The 20,816-nt window shown below is 46.2% G+C and overlaps 1 protein-coding gene across 1 annotated transcript in view; it reads left to right on the top strand.

Annotated features, from left to right (window-relative positions):
- Positions 1-20,816, top strand: part of LOC146829181 (sodium/hydrogen exchanger 2-like) — a 615,451-nt gene that overhangs the window by 347,266 nt on the left and 247,369 nt on the right. The gene's annotated exons all lie outside the window — the stretch shown is intronic.

Genomic DNA, 20,816 nt, shown 5'->3' with positions numbered 1-20,816 from the left:
ATTTGCAATGCAATACGTCTCGCATTCACGTTAGGTTGAGCTATTGGCATTGTAAATGACAATTCCTTTTATTTATGTTTTGGGTTTTAAAACATAAATAAAAGGCATTGTCATTTACAATACCAATAGCTTAAACTCTCGCAAATGCGAGACCTATTGCATTGCAATAAAGGGCCTTCTCGACCGCTTGTTAGATTGTAAATATCAGAGGAAGAGACCGGACTGCGACATCTTCAGAGTAGTGATAAATAGTGCAGTGAAGAAGATGTGTAAGTGTTGTAAATTACACAGACACAAAGTTTGAAGTGAGAGTTGCATATGATCGGAGCTATAAACACTAACAAAGTGCTCCAACACCTTTTGCTCTGTGATTACACTGTCGCAGCTCAGGAGGAAGAGTGGGAGTGAAAGGCTATTTCCTGCCCTCTTTGTGATGTGAGTGTGCAGTGTGGTATTACGTAGTCATTGCTATCTTTGGCCTAATAAAAAACACTCCAGCTGTAGTAGGGCCCTGGCTTCATCTCCTGGTGCAGGGCAGGCTGTGCTTTATGGCAGCCATGGAGGGAGGCAGGGATGGTCTCGGCTGTAGCTCTGGCCTCCTACAGTGCCTCAGCTACAACTAGTGAGCGAGAGGCATTGAGGTGGTGGTATTGGTGGTGGTGGCGGTATTGGTGGTGGTGGTGGTATTGGTATTGGTGGTGGTGGTATTGGTTTTGGTGGTGGTGGTATTGGTGGTGGTATTGGTATTGGTGGTGGTGGTACTGGTATTGGTAGTGGTACTGGTATTGGTGTATTGGTGGTGGTGGTATTGGTATTGGTGGTGGTACTGATATTGGTGGTGGCGGTAATGGTATTGGTTGTGGTGGTATTGGTGGTGGCAATTGGTGGTAGTAATATTGGTGGTGGTATTAGTGGTGGTGGTGGTGGTGGGGTATAGGGGTGGTGGTGGTGGTGGTATTGGTGGTGTTGGTATTGGTGGTGGTATATGTATTGGTGGTGGTATTGGTATTGGTGGTGGTATTAGTATTGGTACTGGTGGTGAGTGTATTGGTAGTATTAGTGGTGGTGGTGGTATTGGTGGTAGTGGTCTTGGTGGTGGTAGTGGTATTGGTGGTGGTAGTGGTATTGATGGTGATATTGCTGTTGGTGGTGGTATTGGTGGTGGTGGTATTGGTGGTCTTTGAGTTATTGGAGGTGGTGGTGGTAGTGGTAGTGGTGGTGGTGGTGTTATTGGTGGTGGTGGTATTGGTGGTGGTGATATTGGTGGTGGTGGTATTAGTGGTGGTATTGCTGTTGGTGGCGGTATTGGTGGTGGTGGTGGTATTGGTGGTGGTGGTGGTATTGGTGGTGGTGGTATTATTGGTGGTGGTATTAGTGGTGGTGGTATTGGTGGTGATATTGGTGGTGGTATTGATGGTGGTGGTTTTGGTGGTGGTATTGGCAGTGGTATTATTAGTGGTGTTGGTGGCAGTATTGGTGGTGGTGGTATTGGTGCTATTGGTGGTGGCATTAGTGGTGGTATTGGTACTGGTGGTATTGGTGCTGGTGGTAGCATTCGTAATGGTGGTGGTATTGGTGATGGTGGTGGTACTGTTGGTATTGGTGGTGGTGGTATTGGTGGTGGTAGCGGTGGTCTTGGTGGTGGTAGTGGTGGTGGTGGTGGTTTTGGTGGTATTGGTGGTGGTGGTATTGTTACTCTTAAACAATTAAAATGACTTTTTCTCAGTGCTCGGTCAATACCTAAGCATTGGAAATATGGAGTCTCCTTGACTCTGAAAAGCCTGATATCTGATTTATAACGAACAAGCTTCCCCCTATGTAGCCATCGCATTTCCCCCAGAATACCACTTAACCAGGCTAGACAGAGTTGCAAGTCGAGGTGGGGGGATAGCAGTGGCCTCCAAGGACCATCTCGAAATTATTATATGGACTCCTGTATCTCTAAAAAATATGAAATACTCATTTTTAAAGTTGCAACTCAATCAATAGTAACATGGAGAGAGGTCCAAGTTTATAGACCCCCCCTGTCATAAAACCAACTTTGTAAACCATCTACTAGAATTAATTGCTCCACACGTATTAGCTGCAGACAACTTCATCCTTATTGGTGATTTTAACTACCATGCAGAGCTATTACCAGACCCTGACACTATCCAATTGGTAACACATTTGGAGACATTAGGCCTGGTCCAGATAGTGGTGGGACCTACTCACCAGTCTGGCCACACTCTTGATTTGTTGTTTACCAATGTAACTAAAGTCATAATCGAGCAACCTTTACTCTTACTCTGGACTGATCATAATTAATTAAAATTCTTTATACTTATAGGTACATCAAATAACTATTAAAACAGTGATTTCACTTGGATAAGAACATGGCGTAAGGTTACCCAAGCAACATTCTCGGCCCAGTTTAACCACCAGTCCTTTTCCCATATGGAGAATATAGACCAGGTAGAAATAGCCTTTGAAGGTGAAATTACATCAACCCTGAATAAAGTGGCACCTTTATCGTGGGTCAAGGTCAAGGCCAGAGCCTCACCCTGGTTTGCACCAGCAATAAAAATTGATAATTTGTCTAGCAGGGCCACTGAGCGCCAATGGAGAAAAACAAAGACAAAGGAAGAAAGCTCAAAATATAATCAGATCCATTGAACCTATTTAAATAACATCTAACAGGCTAATAAACTTTATTTAACAAACAGGATCAGCAATGCTGCAAACTCCAATAAAGAGCTTTATAAAATATTGAAGGAGTTCACCACTCCTCATTCTGATCAGCCCATCTGTACCCCCACACAAGAATGGGAAGATACATTGTCCTCTTTCTTTGATGAAAATGTCAAATCTATTCAAAGGTCTTTTTCTCATCACAATGTTAATAATGTAGAATGTCATCCAGTAACTACCAGTGACTCTACCCTGCCTTTATTACTGGAATTTAAAGCAGTTACTCCAGAAGTTGTCTCCATAGCCCTAGCCAAGATCAAATCAGGTGCCCGAGCAGATCGCCTCCCACCCTACTCCTGCACAAACATAGCCTCCCTTCTTACAGTCAAACTCACAGATATATTTAACATGTCGCTAGCTCAGGCTGCGGTTCCTAGCAGATGGAAAGCAGCTCAAGTAAAGCCTATCTTAAAAAAGTCCGCCTCTGATCCAATGGTGCCCGGAAACTACCGTCCTATCTCACTGCTACCATTTTTTGGAAAGGTACTCGAGTCCCTGGTTAATAAACAGCTCACCACTCATTTGGAAAGCCATGGACTCCTAGATCCATCACAATCAGGGTTTAGAGTGGCACATAGTACCGAAACATCAGTAGTAGAGGTAGTTGGTAATATCAGACTGGCCCTGGATAACAGGCAATCAGCCATACTGGTCCTTCTGGAGTTGTCAGCCGCGTTCGACACCATCTCCCATAGCATTTTGGAACTACGGCTCCGGGAGGTGGGAGTCAGGGAAAGGGCCCTCGACTGGTTCAAGAACTATCTTATGAACCGAACAACAACAGTACAAATAGGTACCCTGGCCTCACGTAGTCGGGCTGTAAGCAAAGGAGTTCCACAGGGTTCCATCTTGAGTCCTATGCTTTTCAACCTCTATGTAACACCTTTGGCCAGGGTAATAAAGTCCTATGGCTTTGAGGTTGTATCTTATGCCGACAACACTCAGCTGTTAATCACATTCTGCCCTGACCCCATGGATACAATGACCCGTTTTAAAGACTGTATGATCCATATTAACAGCTCGATGTGTAGCAACCACTTACAGCTAAATGGAAGCAAGACGGAGCTCATTCTGTTTGGGAAAGCTGATGAGTACTGGTCCAGTGACTGGTAGCCCCAAACCCTAAGCCCATGTCCATTCCCCAACCAAAGAGTGCGTAACCTCAGAATTACAATTGACAATAAGTTGTCAATGAAAAATCATGTAAACCTGGTAATAGGCACCTGTTATGGGATTATGCAGAAATTACGCAAAATCTTCCGAAGGATTCCAATTGAATCCAGAAAAACGTTGGTACAGGGGCTTATTGTAAGTCGTATAGACTATGGTAATGCCTTATTATCCTCTATAAATGAAGACCTCCACTCAAAACTTCAGATCTTGCAGAATACCGCTGCTAGACTTATTTTAAATCTCCCTTCTAGAGCCCCTTTGGCTCCAAGCCTGAGGACTCATCATTGGCTTCTGGTAAAAAACAGAGGTCGCTTCAAAATTCTATGTCTTGCCCATAAGATAAGAGCCTACATGGAACCGGACCCAGCTATTTAGCGAAGAAATTTAATTGGTATCATCCAAGCAGACTACTAAGATCTAGCACTAAAAAGCTCCTTATCCCGCAACAAATCCGCACGGCAAGAAATGGTGGTCAGTCTTTCTCTTTTCTGGCACCCGCCCTCTGGAATAAGCTCCCGTCCCAACTTCTATACATCTCTAACCACAAGCACTTCCGCAAGGGATTAAAAACCTGGCTATTTGACCATTAAATCGCTGTTACATTATATTGTCTGCTCAGAACAGAGTCTCCGCAAGTGCCATGAGACCTTTTTGGTGATTTGTGTGCTCAATAAGTTTCTTTGACTTTGGTGGTGGTGGTGGTGGTATTGGTGTTGGTATTGGTGGTGGTGGTATTGGTGGTGATGGTATTGGTGGTGGTGGTGGTATTGGTGTTGGTGGTATTGGTGGTGGTATTGGTGGTTGTCGTATTGGTGGTGGTGGTGGTTATGTTATGTTCTATGTTATGTTATATCCATTTATAACGTGCTCGGATACTCGTGAGTGTCCCGACGCGATGCCAGAGGGGTGCAAGAAGAGGCTATCAAGCAAAGAACTGGGTCTTAAGTTTCCGTTTGAACACAGCTGTGTCATGGATGGACCGCAAGGCAAGGGGGAGGGCATTCCAGGCCACACTAGCCTTCACCACAAAAGAGCTGCCCTCTAGCCTCTGGAACTAGAAGCGCGGGACCCGAGCAAAACAAAGGAACATGGATCGGAGGGCTCGTGAAGGAACATAAAGAGAGAAGCGCCTCTGAAGATAAAGGGGGCCATAACCGTGGAGAGCACGATGGGCCAGAACCAGAGATTTAAAATTGACCCTGTCCACCACAGGCAGCCTATGAAGAGAGCGCAATTGGTGAACCACACTGTTCCTCGCCGAAATACCCAATAACAATCTGGCCCCCGTATTCTGAACCACCTGTAACTTTATGAGCAGGTAGCCAGAGGCACCAGCATTGAGGGCATTGGCATAATCCAATCGTGACAGAATCAAAGCGCACATGACAGTTTCTCTTGCTGCCTTAAGTGTCATAAGAAAGCCGAAGCAGCAGCTGGCCAGTTTCTTAATGTGCGTCGAAATAGAAAGAATCTCATTGAACCACACTCCCAGATTTTTAGCGGGCTGTCCCGTGGATAGGGGCAGTAGAGAGTCGGGAGGCCATTGCTGCTCTCGGAAATCAGCGGGGAACTTACCAAAGAGCAGAATCTCAGACTTCTTTTCATTGCACTTAAGCTGTGCACCCGCCAACCATTTAAAAATGGATGCTAGGCACTGTTGCGCCGCTGAGACGGATTCTGATGTTTTGTCCCAGGTAAACAGCAACTGAGTATCATCCGCATAGGCCAGCACCTTAGCCCCAAGTTCCTCTGCCAGATATATCAGTGGCGTAACATAAATGTTAAAGAGGAGAGGGCTAAGGGAGGAACCCTGCGGGACTCCAGCAGTAACCAGCTGAGGGGAGGAAGAGAAAGGGAGGAGACAAATCTGCTCAACCCGCTCCTCCCGGGAAAGACCTAAGCCAACCCCAAACAGCTCCTGACACACCAATCTCTGCTAGTCAGGCCAAAAGAAGAGCATGTGTCGAACGCCGCTGAGAGATCCAGCAAGATTAATGCCACCCTCCTGCCAGCGTCGAGGCACTTCCAGATGGCCTCCGCCACCTCTACTAAGACAGTCTCAGTGCTGTGAGAAGCTTGAAGCCCTGATTGAGCTGGATGCAGAAGTGGCTCAGTCTCCTCATACTCTGTAAGCTGTGGTGGTAGTGGTGGTGGTATTGGTAGTGGTGGTATTGGTGGTGGTGATATTGGTGGCAATGGTGGAGGTATTGGTGGTGGTGGTGGTATTGGTGGTGGTGGAATTGGTGGTACTTGTGGTGGTGGTATTGATGGTGGCAGTATTAGTATTGGTGGTGGTGGTATTGGTGGTGGTACTGGTATTGGTAGTGGTACTGATATTGTTGGTGGTGGTATTAGTGGTAGCAGTATTGGTATTGGTGGTGGTGGAATTGGTATTGGTGGTATTTGTATTGGTGGTACTGGTATTGGTGGTGGCGGTAATGTTGTTGGTATTGGCGGTAGAGGTATTGGTATTGGTGGTGGTATTGGTGGTGGTGGTTTTGGTGGTGTTATTGGTATTGGGGGTGGTATTGGTACTGGTACTGGTGGTGGTGAGATTGGTGGTGGTGGTGGTATTGGTGGTAGTGGTATTGATGGTGGTAGTGGTATTGGGGGTGGTATTGCTGTTGGTGGTGGTATTGGTGGTGGCATTGGTGGTGGTGGCAGTGGTGGTATTGGTGATGGTGGTATTCATGGTATTGGTGGAAGTATTGGTGGTGGTATTGGTGGTGGTATTAGTGGTGGTATTGGTGGTGGTACTGGTGGTGTTGGTGGGATTGGTGGTGGTATTGGCAGTGATGGTGGTATTGGTGGTGGTGGTATTGGTGGTGGTGGTATTGGTATTGGTGGTGGTGGTATTGGTGGTGCTGGTGGTATTAGTGGTAGTGGTGGTATTGGTATTTGTTTTGGTGGTATTGGATTGGTGGTGGTGGTATTGTTGGTGGTTTTGGTGGTGGTTGTGGTGGTCTTGGTGGTTGTGGTGGTAAAGGTCGTAGTGGTATTTCTGTTATTGGTGGTGGTGGTGGTAATGGTGGTGGTATTGGTATTGGTACTGCTGGTGGTGGCATTGGTAGTGGTGTTGATGGTGGTGGTTTTGGTGGTAGTGGTATTGGTGGTGGTGGTATTGGTGCTATTGGTGGTGGTATTGGTCAGTACTGGTGGTGGTGGTATTGGTGGTGGTATTGATGGTGGTGGTAGTGGTGGTGGTATTGGTGGTGGTGGTATTGGTGGTGGTAGTGGTGGTGGTATTGGTGGTGGTGGTATTGGTGGTGGTGGTATTGGTGATGGTGGTATTGGTGGTAGTGGTGTGATTGGTGTTGGTGGTATTGGCATTGGTGATGGTCGTATTGGCATTAGTGATGGTGGTATTGGTGGTGGTGGTATTGGTATTCATAGTGGTGGTATTGGTGGATGTATTGGTATTGGCGGTGGTATTGGTGGTGGTGGTATTGGTGGTGGTGTTATTGTTGTTGGTATTGGGTACAGTATTGGTGGTGGTGGTGGTATTGGTGGTGGTGGTATTGGTGGTGGTATTAGTGGTGGTGGTATTGGTGGTGGTGGTGGTGGTATTGGTGATGGTGGTATTGGTGGTGTTGGTGGTATTGGTGGTATTGGTGGAGGTATTGGAGTTGGTGGTAGAATTGGTACTGGTGGTATTGGTGGTGGTGGTGGTATCGGAGGTAGGGGTGGTTGTAATGGTTTTATTGATGGTGGTGGTATTGGTGGTGATGGTATTGGTGGTGGTGGTAGTATTGGTGGTGGTCGTATTGGTGGTAGTAGTATTGGTGGGGGTCGTATTGGTGGTGGTATTGGTGGTGGTGTTGATGGTGGTGGTATTGATGGTGGTGGTAGTATTGGTGGTGGTGATATTGGTGGTAGTGATGGTAGTGGTGGTGGTATTGGTGGTGGTGATATTGGAGGTGGTATTGGTATTGGTACTGCTGGTGGTGGTGTTGGTGGTGGTGGTGGTATCGGAGTTGGTGGTGTTTGTATTGATGGTATTGGTGGTGGTATTGGTGGTGATGGTATTGATGGTGGTGGTAGTATTGGTGGTGGTGATATTGGTGGTAGTGATGGTAGTGGTGGTGGTATTGGTGGTGGTGATATTGGAGGTGGTATTGGTATTGGTACTGCTGGTGGTGGTGTTGATGGTGGTAGTTTTGTTGGTGGTGGTGGTGGTATTGGTGCTATTGGTGGTGGTATTGGTCGGTACTGGTGGTGGTGGTGGTGGTAATGGTATTGGTGGTAATGGTAGTATTTGTGGTGGTATTGAGGGTGGTGGTATTGGTGGTATTGGTGGTGGTGATGGAAGTGGTGGTGGTGTTATTGGCTGTGGTATTGATGGTGGTGGTATTGGTGGTAGTGGTGGTGGTATTGGTGGTGGTAGTGGTGGTGGTATTGGTGGTGGTGTTATTGGTGGTGATGGTATTGGTGATGGTGATATTGGTGGTGGTGGTATTGGTAGAGGTATTGGTGGTGGTATTAGTGGTGGTATTGGCGGTGGTATTGGTGGTGGTGGTATTGGTGGTGATGGTGGTATTGGTGGTGGTGGCATTGGTGTTGGTGGTATTGGCATTGGTGATGGTGGTATTGGCATTAGTGATGGTGGTATTGGTGGTATTGGTGGTGGTGGTATTGGTATTGGTGGTGGTATTCATAGTGGTGGTATTGATGGATGTATTGGTATTGGCGGTGGTATTGGTGGTGGTGGTATTGGTGGTGGTGTATTGTGGTGGTGGTATTGTTGGTGGTATTGGTGGCGGTATTGGTGGTGGTGGTATTGGTGGTGGTGGCATTGGTGGTGGTGGTATTGGTGGTGGTATTGTTGGTGGTGGTATTGGTGGTGGTGGTGGTGTTGGTGGTGGTATTGGTGATGGTGGTATTGGTGGTGTTGGTGGTGGTGGTATTGGTGGTAGAATTGGTATTGGTCTTGGTGGTGGTATCGGAGGTGGGGTGGTTGTAATGGTGGTATTGGTGGTGGTGGTATTGATGGTGATGTATTGGTGGTGGTGGTAGTATTGGTGATGGTCGTATTGGTGGTGGTATTGATGGTGGCGGTATTGGTGGTGGTGCTGATGGTAGTGGTTTTGGTGATGGTGGTTTTGGTGGTGGTGGTACTGGTGCTATTGGAGGTGGTGGTGGTATTGGTCGGCACTGGTGGTGGTGGTATTGGTGGTGGTGGTGGTATCGAAGGTGGTGGTGGTTGTATTGGTGGTATTGTTGGTGGTGGTATTAGTGGTGGTGGTGGTGGTATTGGTGGTGATGGTGGTGGTGGTAGTATTGGTGGTGGTGGTATTGGTGGTAGTGGTGGTGGTAATGATGGTGGTGCTATTGGAGGTGGTATTGGTATTGGTACTGCTGGTGGTGGTATTGGTGGTGGTGGTTTTGATGGTGGTGGTTTTGGTGGTGGTGGTATTGGTTGTGGTATTGGTCGGTACTGGTGGTGGTGGTGGTGGTATTGGTGGTGGTGGTGGTAACAGAGGTGGGGGTGGTTGTATTGGTGGTGGTGTTGGTGGTGGTATTGGTGGTGGTATTAGTGGTGGTATTGGTGGTGATGGTGGTAGTGGTGTTGGTCGTATTGGCATTGGTGATGGTGGTATTGGCATTGGTGATGGTGGTATTGGTGGTGGTACTGGTGGTATTGATGGTGGTGGTATTGGTATTGGTGGTGGTATTCATAGTGGTGGTATTGGTGGTTGTATTGGTATTGGTGGTGGTGGTATTGGTGGTGGGGTATTGGTGGTGGTGGTGGTATTGTTGGTGGTATTGGTGGCGGTATTGGAGGTGGTGGTATCGGTGGTATTGGTGGTGGTATTGTTGGTGGTGGTATTGGTGGTGGTATTGGTGGTGGTGGTGGTGATGGTGATGGTGGTATTGGTGGTGGTGGTACTGATGGTGGTCGCATTGGTGATATTGGTGGTGGTGGTGGTATTGGTGGTGGTATTGGTATTGGTGGTAGAATTGGTACTGGTGGTATTGGTGGTGGTAGTGGTGGTGGTATTGGTGGTGGTGATATGGGTGGTGGTGGTATTGGTGGTGGTGGTATTGGTGGTGGTATTTGTGGTGATGGTGGTATTGGTGGTGGTGGTATTGGAATTGGTGGTATTGTAGTGTGGTCCTAATGGTACCCTGTCATGCAGGACCTACGCTGTTTACGGATAACATATACTATGGGTCTGGTGGCAGAATGACTCCGTGCACCCCCGCCGCATATGTTAGCCTATGGTTTGCATTAGCTAGCTCGCAGTGTCACTAGAATCTCCTGCTATCAGAGAGATTAGTTTTTGGCAACCTCAGAAGACAACAACCTCAGACTCGTGGAAACAATATACTACTTTTCACCCATTCACTCGTGCTTGCTTGTTTTGCTCTCAGAGAGATACAGAGAAGAAACAGTCAAGCGTTTTTACAATAAAAATGGATTGTACCGTAGTTCTTCTCATGTACAATAAGTGCATTACAACTGTAACACAGTAGCAGAGATATAGAACCAGCAGTACAGTGAATAAATGGAATAGTATTGTTCTACCATTTTGCAATAGTCACGAACATATCCATGAATATGAAATGCATTTATAAAATAAAGTGCGTACTCCTAAGATGCCTGACTAGCTGTACCTAGCATGTGAGTAGTTGCTAACAGGGCCTAAGCCTAAGAGCCTATGAGCCAAGACTCCCGCTAGGATTGAGTTGAACCCCCATACCTGAATAGTCAGAGTGTGGAACTTCATCCTGGACTTGAGCAGGACACCCCGCAAGGGATCTTCAGACCACTGTCAGCTGGAGCGATAGCATACCGGAGCTGCAGCGTCTCTGGTCAGTGTGTCGGTCTTGAAGTCTTGGTTCCCTCCTGCTTTCTGATAGCAAGAGGTGCTGTGTTTCTATGTACGTGTGTTACCCGTTGTTCAGTATGAGGATGACGTTGGGGATTAAACCTTGTGCATCGATGAGAGAGGTGAAGTATGCCTCCTGGAGAGTGTACTCATCAATTATTCATATGTGCTAAGGATGATGTCTTAGCAATATCGATTGGGAAAAAACCACCCTCGGCATGGAACTAGGTGAAAGGTTTAGTCATAAAAGGCTCCAGTCCTTATAAGGCGTGATGTCCCTATAATGCATTCTGTCCTTATTTGGAGTTATGTCCTTATAAGGCTCATTCATATGAAATAACGGGAGCTGATGTAGGGAAAGTGTACAATGTTGCCTGGACCTATTTTTTGTTTAAATATCTTTATTGGCATTTTCTGATTTTATCATAACTGGCATCATATTTTTATACAGCATTTTCAGTTGTCCACTGCAAAATTATAAAGCCCATGTGACTAACAATAAAACATGTGACAATAGTAAAAAAATAATATTAACACATCATCTCTGCTTACAAATACATAGATTATGTTGGATACATACGAAGAAGTCTCAGTATGCTATTGCTCGCAGGTATTGCCACATCATGGTCTTTGTGTCTGATGCGAGGCCATGCACAGCATAATCAGGACGTATCTTGTCCGGGCCAGTACCACAATACCTGATATACATGCTATTCCATCACATAAAAATAACTTGTCGTTCAGACTCGAACAACATCATAAATAAAATAATATAGATTGACAATGTGTGATAGGAAGTCACGTGTGGGTACCAATAAGACCTATTTTTCCAATAAGCTTATAATCAAAACTCAAACTTACAACACTACAAACTGCCATCTAAACTATGTAGGTCAGGTCGCTGTTAAATATCTTAGCATGATGGTTTATCGTCTGTGCACCATTATCTCATAACTCGAATAGTCAGGGGCTAAATAACGGCATGTACCTGCGTGCAGCTATAAAAACAGTAGCGAGCACTTCCTCTCCCAGAGGCGTGTGGGGCTCTGGCGAGCACTAGTGCTGTACCAGGGATCTTCTGGATGTGTGATTGTCTGTATGTCAGGGCTCAACAGCGTTGTGTAATCATGCACCTGGGTACTATTGTTGTGTGTCGATTTAGATACCTTATATAGGTTTCCCGATTTATGTCCTTATATAGGCACAATTCGCATTGCCCATATTTAGGTATAGAAATCCTACCCTTATTTAGGCATTATCCATGCTAACCAACTACAGGCATGGCCACCTACATCCGTTCATCTACGTCACAACGTGTTATTGGAAAACCAGACTCTTAAGCCTTTAGGACTTCCCCTTGCTTGGATATTGATTTCTTTTACGTCAATACTGGCATTCCTAAAAACCTTCAAGGTATGAATATACCTTCACTTACCATGGCAAACCATGGTTCGGCTGCCTACTTGCACGACGTGGCTTGCCACGGCAAGTTCGGAAGGAAGTCAAGTCCCCTCCTGACGCAGAGAATCCAGCTCCAGTGTTTCTGACTTTCCTTGCGGGGTGTTATTTATTTATTTGTATAATGCCAGAATCGACCCCCGGAGGGGTATCTCTGCGCTTAAGCGGACTGTAAGGAGAAGCAGCGGATCCTGGCAGGATTAACAGACACTGAATAGGAAGGTCTTAAGCAACTTTCTGAATTTCAGATGTTCAGAGCACTGTCTTAGAGAGAGAGGGAGCTTATTCCAAAGGCGGGGACCGGGGTAGGAGAGAGCTTTTCCTCCTAGTCTAACCTTTCTTATACGGGGTACCACTAGAAGATGTTTAACACTTGAACTGAGATATCTTGGGGTCCTATAGGGCAGGAATTTCTCCGAAAAGTAGGAAGGGCCCAGGTTGTGCAATGCCTTGTGGATAGTGCAGCACGTTTTAAATTCTATCCGTTGGCAGATAGGAAGCCAGTACAGCTTTACAAGGAGGTGATGGGAAGGAGTCCTAGGCGGAACATTCAGTACCAGCCGTGCTGCCGTATTCTGAACTACCTGCAGTCTGCTGAGTGAGGCATCATTGGCCGAGATCAGCAGGCCGTTACAATAGTCCAGACAGCTTAATACCAGGGCCTGGACTAGAGTTTTGCGGGTAGAATCAGGGAGCAAAGGAAAGACTCGGTGGAGTAGGCCTATTGCATGAAAACAAGAGCCAGTTGTTTGGGCAACATGCTCCTTCATGTTAAGGGCCTGATCTAGGCGAATGCCCAGATGTTTAACTATAAGCTTAGGAGCAGGATGAAGGCCCAGATCAGTTGGCCACCAATCAGGTCTCCATTGAAGGGGGGCCTTTCCAAAGACCATTACCTCTGTCTTTCCCACGTTGCATTGTAAGAAATTATTTACCATCCATTGAGATATGGCCCTCATCCCATTGGAGAAGGCCAACTGGACTGCAGTCGTAAATTTGTTAAATGGGAAAAGAAGCTGAGTATCGTCGGCATATGATATGGGAATATGTCCTCAGGAGATTGGCCAAGGGACAAACATAGATGTTAAACAATGTTGGGCTCAAACTTGAGCCCTGAGGTACTCCCTTGGTCGGTTCCATGGGGGCCGAACGATACGAGCCGAGGTTGACAACCTGAGAGCGAGCAGACAGAAAGCTCTTCATCCATAGCAAGGCTGATTCTCTTAACCCCACCTCTTCCAATCTTTTGAGCAAAACACTATGAGAAATTGTGTCAAACGCTGCGGATAGGTCCAACAGCACCAGAATCGTAGAATGTCCCTTGTCCAGGGACATTCTGATGTTATCTGTAACTGCAAATAATGCGGATTCTGTGCTGTATTTGGGCCTAAAACTAGACTGGGAATGATCTAAACATCCTGTTAGTTGGACATAGTTGGAAAGATGGGTATTAACATGTTTCTCCAGTAGTAGTGAGATGGGGCGAAGATTGGAAAGGTCCGTCCACGGAGTTTTAGAGTTCTTACGGAGAGGTCTGACCTGGGCGACCTTCCACTCCCGTGGGACTTGACCCTCTGTAAGGGAGAGATTAATGAGAGTTTGTATCGCGGGGGAAAGCTGTTTAGCCAGAGAAGGAATAACTTTGGCTGGGATATGGTTGAAAGGGGATCCAGACTTTATCTTATGGATCAGTATTTTGACCTCAGCGAAAGAGATGATGGGGAAGTTCTTTATGACTGAGGGTTAGCCACTATAGGTTGGTCCAAGTTCATAGGGCTCTGCTGCAGATTGCCTGCTGCCGTGATGTTACCATAGATGAGCTCTATCTTTTGAGTAAAATAGAGGGCGATATCATCGCACAACTGTTGGGAGGGGGCCTTGAGGCTTTCACATGCCTTGGGGTTGATAAAGGACTGGAGAATACGATACAAGGGTTTCGAAGAGTTACCAGCCCGTGTTAGCTGAGATGTTATATGCGTTTTGCGTGCAGTCTTTATATTTCTGTGATAGCTGGTCAGAGTGAAATGATATTGATCTCTGTCTATCTCATTATGGGCCATATGTAGGTAGCCTAACATTTACCACTTCATAAATACCGAATTTTACCGATTCGGTATTTATGAAGTGGTAAATGATATGTAGGTAATCCATCGGTATTATTTACCGATTCGGAATGGGTCGGTAATTTAGAATCGGTATTTACCGATTCGGTAATGGTAACTGGCTTCCCATTGATTCCTATGGGCCAGGAGGCCCATAGGAATCAATGGGAAGCCAGTTACCATTACCGAATCGGTAAATACCGATTCGGTAATGGGGGGAGCACAATCAAGGGTGGCAGGGTGTCACAGTGACACCCTGTTGCACCCCTGATTCCTGCATGTGTGCACATGTGGCACACATACATGCCCTAAGGGCATGTATGTCTGCCACATTGCACATTTCAAAGTGCAAAAAAATGCTTTTTTCCAGCTATTCGTCATTTACCACCATAACGAATCCCCACAACAACCACACACTCCCCCTACATATCATTTCAGGATTCGGTATTTACCGAATCGGTAAAATTACCGAATCGGTAATTTTACCGATTCAGTAAATTACTGAATCCTGAAATGTGCCCCCTACATACCAAAAGCCTGAATACCGGTCGGTAACGGGATATTTACCGAAAATCTGCCGTTACCGACCGGTATTGGGCTTCCTACATATGGCCCTTGGTGTGGTACGCCATATTCTTTCCAGCTTTCTACAGAGTTGTTTTTGAACTCGCAAATGATCTGTAAACCAGACAGCCTGTGTGCGATTTGGGTGGCTCACACAAGATTTCATAGGGGCAATATGGTCAATGGCTTTTACAATAGCCGAGTTGTACTTAGATAATGCTTCCTCATCATTGTAAGATACAGCATAATGGGGCCTCGTGAAAACATTTTTCAAGTTCTCAGCAGAGACTTTCGCCACTGCCTACGCAAATAGGATGTGTCTGAATTTGTGATTTTAGGATCTGTAAGGTCCTGAATATAAAATTCAATAGCTGAGTGATCTGACCACTTAAGTTGTTGGGGGGGGTTCGCACTTGATCTTAGAAGAATATGAGAATATAATGTCCAAAGTATGGCCAGCTACATGAGTTGGACCTTCATTACCTGGGATAGGCCTAGTAGAGACAGATCCGCCAGGAGAGTCTGAGCATCTAGATTGGCATGGCATTCACTATGGACATTAAAATCTCCTAATAGTAGGAAATTATTACGTACAATCATGTGGGGGGCTAGTAGTTCGACCAATTGCAATGAAAAGTTTCCTATGGGACCTGGGGGACGATAGATTAGTGCCACTTTCCAGCTAACATGCAAGGGGGAATCTATCCTGAAGACCAGCACTTCCATAGTGGCATCACTACGTTGGTCTAGCACTGAGATGTTAATTCCATCTTTATAAACGATGGCGATACCACCCCCAGTTTTTTTGGGCCTATCCAATCTAGTCATTTTATATCCATCTGGAATACCTAAAGTGATGGCCGGCACAGAGTGGGGCATTAGCCAAGTTTCAGTAAGAAAGCCCTGTTCAGGTTGAGCTGAGGACACAAGCTCCCATACCTCAGTTGAATGTTTGGGCAAGGATCGAATGTTACACAGCAGGTTTTTCCACCCCCTCTGTGAGATGTCCCCGGGGGAATTACTAGCTCGACCTGGAAAGATAGAGGATGCCTGAAACGGGCATGTTCGACAAGAAAACAAGCCTTCTATACATGGCCAGGACTCCGTTTGACAAATAAGGGGTACCTTGGTCTGCAGATTAAGAAGCTCTTGTCTGGTATAGCTTACTTGCAAAGAAGGGCTATAGTTTATGGGAAATTGGCCAGAATCTCTAGCTCCTGGCAGCGTCCTGGCACGGACGGGCACAGACGGGCTTGCCTTTGGAGCATGTTCGGCGCGCCGCCAGCGCGCTAGCTGCGTGCGTCCGCTGATCGCTCCGCTCTGCATGGATATTTATAATGTGATCGAGCTGAGCACTAGACCGCCAACTGGACGTGACTACTTCCCTTCACTCAATCGGGACTGAAGACCCGCGGTGGACCGGGGAAGAAAGTCAGAGGTAAGGCCAGGCAGGAAACAGCAAGAAGGTAAATGATTTACTCGTGATTTAAAACAACAGATTAGGTGCACAGAAAAGAATACTTTTTAAAATGTCATCAGTATTAGTATTAACAGTATTAGCAAAAAGCGTCCACAACTAGTGATGGGCAGTAATGAATAGTACAGCAAACACCACTACCTCAAGCGTGTCTGCTGCACGCTCCGCTCTGCATGGATATTTATAATGTGATCGAGCTGAGCACTAGGCCGCCAACCGGACGTGACTACTTCCCTCCACTCAATCGGGACTGAAGACCCGCGGTGGGCCGGGGAAGAAAGCCGGAGGTAAGGCCAGGCAGGAAACAGCAAGAAGGTAAATGATTCACTCGTGATTTAAAACAACAGATTAGGTGCACAGAAAAGAATACTTTTTAAAATGCCATTAGTATTAGCAGTATCAGCAAAAAGCGTCAACAACTAGCGCTTGGCAGTAATGAATAGTACAGCAAATACCACTACCTCACCTGCGTCCACTGCGCGCTCCGCTCTGCATGGATATTTATAATGTGATCGAGCTGAGTAATAGACTGCCAACTGGGCGTGACTACTTCCCTCCACTCAATCGGGACTGAAGACCCGCAGTGGACCGGGGAAGAAAGCCGGAGGTAAGGCCAGGCAGGAAACAGCAAGAAGGTAAATGATTCACTCGTGATTTAAAACAACAGATTAGGTGCACAGAAAAGAATACTTTTTAAAATGTCATCTGTATTAGTATTTATCAGTATTAGCAAAAAGCGTCAACAACTAGCACTGGGCAGTAATGAATAGTAAAGCAAACACCACTACCTCACGCACGTCCGAGATCGAGACTCGGAAAGAGATTCCAACCTCACTCATTCTAAGGTATGGAGTGGACTAGAACTTAGAGGGACTTTTGGCAAATCTTGGCAACTATAGCTAAAACTCGACTATAGACAAACAGCACCTACTTCTTACCTCGTACTACACTTAGGTTAGGTACACTGGGGTAGAACTAGCTAGAAGCATTAGATGAGTATTAACATTTTAGCCTGTGTTATTTATGTATCTATTTTTATGAATATCTGTCATAGCTACAAACCACGCTATTGCAGTATTATTTTATCTTACTGCTAACGCTGTACATATTATACTTCGCATTCTGTCTTACGATTGTAGCAGTTCATATCTCTTGCACGAGAAATCAGACTGTTCAATAAACCCTTTTTATTGGAACGCCCCTCTAACTATTTCTGTGTACCTCTGTAGAAACCAAGCATGCACGATTGACTGAGTGAAACTGTTATCTATTGTTTCCACAATTCTGAGATTGTTTCGATTCTAAGGGAAACAAAGTTGTCCTGTTTATGCGGTTGTCAGAAACTAATCCCTTCTTGTTTATTCGAGAAGTTTTCTAGTGACCTCTGAGTCAGCTGGCACACACAAGTAATTAAGTTTAATGTACTTGATAGAGACATACTGACCTCAGTCCTATGTCAAAACTATGGTGTATATTATTCCAATGCGCAGAGCCTATGAGGGATATAGGAACTACACTACATGGCGCCCAACGGTTTGGTAAGGCACTAATTTAACGCAAGATACTGAAGTAACTCACTCATGCTTTTCTCAGAGACTCCTACTCATAATACTCCATAAGACGTCTGGAGTGGGTAGGGATAATATCCGCCTTAGCTGAGTAGGACAAAAATCCTATGTATTAGCTGTTTGGTTTGTTAAACGTTGAAGGATACAGTGTTCCAAAATATTGTGCACCTTTTCTTTGTTCCCTTGAAACTTGCTCTGCAATTTTCATTAAACAAATGTCCCTAAACGGGGATAATAACACCGGAACCGGTGGTGATGTACTCGACGATGTCGCAGCAGCTTTTGATTATTAAGTTTAATGTACTTGATAGAGAGATAATGACCTCAGTCCTATGTCAAAACTTTTGTGTATATTATTCCAATGCGCAGAGCCTATCAGGGATATAGGAACTACACTACACTATCATGTCTATTGCAGATTAGCGGATTGTGCATCCTTATCGTTCACTGCGGCTCCATCTTGAAGGGCCGTTAGTATAGTGTTCCAGCCTTGTGCTATAGGGTATTTGCGAAGTCCTGCTGTCTCCTCCCTGTCTAGCGCCGTGCTCTCTGCCTGTGCCCATAATACAAGTGAACGCTTCCAGCTAGCCACCTCCGGTGGATCCGTTTGTTTCTATATTTTCGATATTAATCTATTCGCTGTGATCAAACCCAGATCTCGGAATCTCGCGGTGATTTTATTGTTTTGTGATCTGGCATAGAGTCCCAGTAGGCAAACCTCCCATGACAGTGGTAAGGGCATGGGAGGGCATGTCTCTACATGAGGCTAGTGTTTGAATCTGGAGTTCTTTGGTATGTGTTTGGAGCTTGCCAGTACAGCATCCCATTCTTTATCAGTTCATGGCTGGCCCCTATCTGTCTCCCAACTAACGTGGAGCCGTGACATCGGCTTGAGAGTGTGTGTAAGGAGCACTTCCACTAACCAATGCACCACGTGGGAACCCACCCCATGACATGTAGATATTGAAGTAGCAGACGTGTCGGTGGCTCCATCGTCAAGTCCGCCCAAGCGCCTGATAGTGCTTTCAGAAGGGAGGTGTGTAAGAGGAATTGGCCTGCTGGCAACTCAGCATCCTCAGCTAGTGTCGCAAATGGCAGTAGCGCTCCATCACTATAAAGATCACCCCGTGTGGCTACTCCTGCGGCGTGCCCGAGCTGCTTCTGATGTATCCAGCCTACCTCGTGGTGTACCCAGTAGTTGCACGATAGGGGCATATGGGAGGGTCGCACGGGTAAGATATAAGCTCCTCTTATAACATTGTATCCCCAAACCTAGATGTAGTTGTTTTGGCCTTGGAAGTTTTGCGACGGGGTGAAACAAATGACAGATCTGAGAGCGGGTCCACGGCTGTGCCACAGTCGCCGTGTCTTCCAAGCTCTGACCATCGAGCCATTTCGTTGCCCATTGGAGTTGGGCAGCCAAATAATACAGTTCCATATTAGGGACAGCTATCCCGCCCTGGTCAGTGGGAGCGTACAGCTTCCATAGAGCCACTCGCGCTCTCCCGTTGTTCCATATGAAATCCCGGAACAGTCGTTCTTTTTCGCAAAAGAATTTGGGCGGGACATAGAGTGGGAGATTTGAAAAATAATACAGCAGCTTAGGCAGTACAATCATTTTCAACAGAGCAATACGGCTCAAGACATCCAGAGAAAGTGTCTTCCAGAATCGCATTTGAGCTCAGAGTGCCAAGATTGCTCTCGTCAAATTACCTTCAAATAGATCGTCAGGTATCCGATATATAAAAATCCCGAGATATCTAAATGTGGTGGGGTACCATGTGAGAGGTGAGTCATTTAGGACCACAGCTTCCTCTGCTATGGCAGCGCTGAAGGGATAAATCCCCGACTTGGCCCAGTTAACCCGGAGCCCAGATATTTCCTCAAAGGTTCTGAGTATATTTGCAATGGACGTCAGGATCGTGGTAACATCTTGAAGGTATAATAACAGATCGTCCGCGTATAGGGAAATAGCGTGTAGCCCATCCCCTAAATGTATGCCCCATGCTACCCCATCCCTCCGGAGCATTATCGCCAGGGGCTCCATTGCTAGAGAGAATAGCAATGGGGACAAGGGACAGCTCTGACGTGTCCCACGTCTCACCCTGATCGGTTCCGAGATCAACCTACCGGTGCGGACTCGAACAGTGGGGCGTTGATACAATAGGCGAACCATATTTAAAAAGTTATCTCCCAGTTCCAGAGAGTCAAAGGTTTTCTCCAAGTCAAGAACCAAACAGCCCGATCTAGGGCTATGTGTTGCATATTGCTGTGTTCTGAAAAATCTACGAATATTAAGGGAGGTGGACCGGGCTGGAACAAAGCCATTTTGGTCTGGGTGTACCAATGTTTTCACCATGGGATAGAGACGCTTAGCCAATAGTGAGGCAAAAACTTTGCAGTTGGTATTGAGGAGCGCTAATGGGCGATAGGAGCCCAGGATGTCGGGGTTCTTATCAGGTTTAAGGAGGGCCTCATTTTGTGTATTTGTAAGGGTAGAATAATCTAGCGCTGTTTGATACACTTTCAATAACTGCGGTATCAGAATGTAAGCGTACTCTTAGTAAAACTCAGTAGGGAGACCATCAGGCCCTGGCGATTTCCCGTTGGACAATGAAAAACTGCTGTTGCGGAGTTCTTCTGATTGGAGAGGAGCATTTAGGTCCTCGCATTGGGTGCTTGTCGGCTTCAGTAGATCTAGGTCTCCTAGGTCAGCTTGTAGCTCTAGGGGAGTGGCCAGCACGCGCGACTTATATAAGTTCCGATAATGCATGATGAATGCCTCATGGATGTCCCGTTGCGTATAAGCAACTCCCCCGCTTGCCGTCTTCACCGATATGATTGGCGCAGATGTTCATTCTGGCGAATGAGCCACGTAATTAGCTTGCTTGCTTTATCACTTGGTGCGTTGGTG

Source organism: Triturus cristatus, chromosome 5_2 (genome assembly GCF_964204655.1).
Source record: "Triturus cristatus chromosome 5_2, aTriCri1.1, whole genome shotgun sequence".
Taxonomy (NCBI): Eukaryota; Metazoa; Chordata; class Amphibia; order Caudata; family Salamandridae; genus Triturus; species Triturus cristatus.
Note: the sequence above shows the minus strand (reverse complement) of the source record. Positions and strands in the feature narration are given on the sequence as shown.